Below are 4,340 nucleotides of genomic sequence, written 5' to 3'. Positions count from 1 at the left end.
AATTCTCATTCAGTGCTGGCAGGAATGCAAAATGGTAGAGTCACTCTGGAAGACAGATTGGCAGTTTCTTATAAAGTTAAATATAGTCTCAGATGCCTGGGTGGCTCAGTCAGTTAAGTGTCTGCCTTCGGCTCAGGTCATGATCCCAGGGTCCTGGGATGGACCCCCGCGTCTGGCTCCCTTCTCAGGGGAGTGGAGAGGATTGAATAAGTGAATTGTGTGTTAGGGCAGTAAAACTATTTTGTACGTTATATGAGGCTATGCATTTTTTAAACCTTAAACTCATAGAACTTTATAGCACAAGAAGTCAACCTTAATGAAAAAAATAGGTCAGGGAAATCCTAGAGCAGAATGTAGACTATGATAAAAGAATCTAATTGTTATTAAAATATATGATATAACTTAACTAAAGAGAGTGGATGTTTACCTAAGTAACTTTTAGAATGAGTGGAGATTGGAAAACTAAAGGCAAAAGGAACTGTACCTAAGTACTGTAGTCTAATTGGTAAAGTTATTTCCCATGGGGATATGGGCTAACAATTCTGAAGCCACCAAACACATATACTGGGACTGAACAAATAAGTAAATGGATGGCAGATAATGGGAGCCAAATTTTTCACTCTCAGAATGTGAAGTTACGGATAAACAGGGGGAAAGGCTAGAATGAATCATGCACTACTAGTTTGAAGTTGGAGACATCATTACAAAAGATGTTTAGCTTAATATAGATACAGATGGATATAATATAGTAACAATTATGATCCTATGGATATGCACAGATTGGTATATACATATAAAAACAATAAAGTTAACCGAACCAAAATTAGTCCTTTGATAAAGATCAGCAAGACTGACAAAATTTTAGCTGAACTGACCAAACTGAAAAAGAGAAAAAACTCGTTCAAAATATGAAAGTCAGGAGTAAGAGAAAATCACTACCAACATTACAGAAATAAAAAAGATTATCAAGCTATACTGGGAGTAACTATATGCCAACAAATTAGACAATTAGGTGAAATGGACAAATTCTTAGAAATATACAAACTACTGAAACTGACTGAAGAAGAAATAGAAAATCTAAATAAACGTATAACAAGAGATCAAAGTAGTTATTTTAAAACTTCCCACAAATAAAAGCTCACGCCCAGGTAGCTTCACAGGTGAATTCTAACACATATTTTAAAAAGGATGAATAACAATTCTTCACAAACACTTCCAAAAAAATGAAAGTGGAAGAAACACTTTCCAACTCAATCTATGAGGTTTGTATTACCCTGATACCAGAACCAAAGACTTTACAAGAAAAAAACAGAGCAATATCTCACATGAATATAGATGTAAAAATTCTCAACAAAATACTTGAAAACTGAAATCAGCAACACATAAAAAGGATTCTACACCATGACTAAGGAAGATTTCTCCCAGGAATGCAAGGTTGGCTTAACATCTGAAAATCAATTAATGTAATACACTATAACAATAGAATGAAGGACCAAGCCCACATGATCATCTCTACAAATGCAGAAAAAGCATTTGACAAAATCCAGCACCCTTTCATTATAAGATAACACTCAACAAACTAAAGGAAACTACCTTGATTTGATTTTTTTATATTTATTTTATTTTATTATTTTTAAAGACTTTATTTATTTATTTGACAGACAGAGATCACAAGTAGGCAGAGAGACAGGCAGAGAGAGAGGAAGGGAAGCAGGCTCCCTGCTGAGCAGAGCCCAATGCGGGGCTCGATCCCAGGACCCTGGGATCATGACCTGAGCTGAAGGCAGAGGCTTCAACCCACTGAGCCACCCAGGCGCCCTGATAAAGAACATTTTTAAAAAAACTCATAGCTAACATCATACTTAGTGGTGAAACACTGAATACTTTCCCCTAAGATCAGGAACAAAACAAAGATGTTCACTTTCACTACTTCTAGTCAACATCATGCTGGAGGTCCTAGCTAATGTGATTAGGCAAGAAAGAAACAAATACATAAAAAGTCTCTAGATTGAAAAGGAAGAAGTAAAACACAATTTTGTATGTAGAAAATCCTCATGAATCTACTCAAAAAACTATTAGTATATACATGTATATTTCTCAGTTCTGCACACTGTAGGGGCCCAAAAGCAACAACACCCAGGTACATTGAGCACACCCAGTGCCCAGATCTTGGTTTCTTTTGATTTATTTATTTATTTATTTATTTATTTATTTATTTATTTGAGAGAGAGAGACAGTGAAAGAGAGCATGAGTGAGGAGAAGGTCTGGGGGAGAAGCAGACTCCCCATGGAGCTGGGAGCCCGATGCGAGACTCGATCCTGGGACTCCAGGATCATGACCTGAGCTGAAGGCAGTCGTCCAACCAACTGAGCCACCCAGGCGCCCCAGATCTTGGTTTCTAATACCATTCCTCAATAAAAAGAAATTAGACTTCTTGGAGAAATGGTTGGGGCAGGGAATATACAATATATATACGGAGCATCTTCTAGTACCAGAAAGTAAGGAAGTGCTCAAAGAAAAACCTACAAGAATATGTCCATGGCACAGGAGCCAACTGAAAGAACTCCCAATAGCCCAAACTGGAATGATGTCAGCATCAAAATAGCATAATACTGGATTATAACTCAAGGTATTAAATAAATACCCATAAGATCCTACTTCTTATCTCAATAAATTATTGACTAAATAAATATGTAGTAAAAAGTCAAACCTCTTATACAGAAGAATTCCAAACAATGTATGTAGATGTTATTTCATTAAGGAGTTGGAGCAAAACTTCCTACCCCCAAAGTCCAGGATGTGCATAGTGACTTTCTTCCAAAGAATATAGAATGAAAGTACAGAAAAAAAGAAAACATTGCAAATAATACCTCAATTGGTGATCAAGGTCAACATCTACACCAATACTACCATTGATATGATGTGATATAATGGCCCTTTACCTCTGTGGTTTTCCTCCCCAATACCCATGACCCCAGTCTAATCATAAGGAAGACATAAATACCAAAGGTAAGATATTACGAAATACTTAACCAGGACTCCTCAACACCGTCAAGTTCATTAAAAACAAGAAAAGTCTGAGAAAGTCTTACATTCTAGAGTAGCCTAACAAGACATGATTTCTACTTGTAATGTGGTATCCTGGATGAAATCCTAGAACAGGGGCACCTGGGTGGCTCAGTGGGTTAAGCCTCTGCCTTTGGCTGAGGTCATGATCCCAGGGTCCTGGGACTGAGCCCCACATCAGACTCTCTGCTCAGCGGGGAGCTTGTTTCCCCCTCTTTCTCTCTGCCTACTTATGATCTCTGTCAAATAAATTAAAAAAAAAAAAAGAAAGAAAGAAATCCTAGAACAGAAGTAGAGTATACATAAAAACAAAGAAGTCTAAATTCAGTATGGACTTCAGTTAAGAGTAATGTATTGGGGTGCCTGGCTGGCTCAGTTGGTAGAACACAAGACTCTTGATCTTGGGGTTGTGAATTCAAGATCTACATAGGGCATAAAGCTTACTTATAAAAAATGTGTCAAGATAGGATTGGGAAGGAGACAAACCATAAGTGACTCTTTTTTTTTTTTTTTTTTAAGATTTTATTTATTTATTTGACAGAGAGAGATTACAAGTAGGCAGAGAGGCAGGCAGAGAGAGAGAGGAGGAAGCAGGCTCCCTGCTGAGCAGAGAGCCCGATGCGGGACTCGATCCCAGGACCCTGAGATCATGACCTGAGCCGAAGGCAGCGGCTTAACCCACTGAGCCACCCAGGCGCCCCCATAAGTGACTCTTAATCTCACAAAACAAACTGAGGGTTGCTGGGGGGAGGGGAGTTAGGAGAGGGAGGTGGAGTTATGGACATTGGGGAGGGTATGTGCTATGGTGAGTGCTGTGAAGTGTGTAAACCTGGCGATTCACAGACCTGTACCTCTGGGGATAAAAATACAGTATATGTTTATTAAAAATAAATAAATAAATAATACTGTGTCAACATTGGTTCATTAGTTGTGATAAGTGGTGCATTTATGTACCACAATGTACCACAGCAATGTAAAGTAAGAGTAGGAGAAACTAGGTGTGAGCTATATGGAAACTCTCTGTATTATCCTTGTAACTTTTCTGTAAATCAAAAAATATATATATTTTTTATTTTTAAGCATCACACCCAGTGCTCCATGCAATACGTGCCTTCCTTAATACCCACCGCTAGGCTCACCCAACCCTCCACCAAAATATATGTATATATTTTAAAGTAAAAAAATTATTTAAGAAAACATATATGAGGGGCACCTGGGTGGCTCAGTCGATTGGGTGTCTGCCTTCAGCTCAGGTCATGATCTCAGAGGTCTG

Source organism: Mustela nivalis (genome assembly GCF_964662115.1).
Source record: "Mustela nivalis genome assembly, chromosome: 1".
NCBI lineage: Eukaryota > Metazoa > Chordata > Mammalia > Carnivora > Mustelidae > Mustela > Mustela nivalis.
This window is presented reverse-complemented; position numbering follows the sequence as displayed.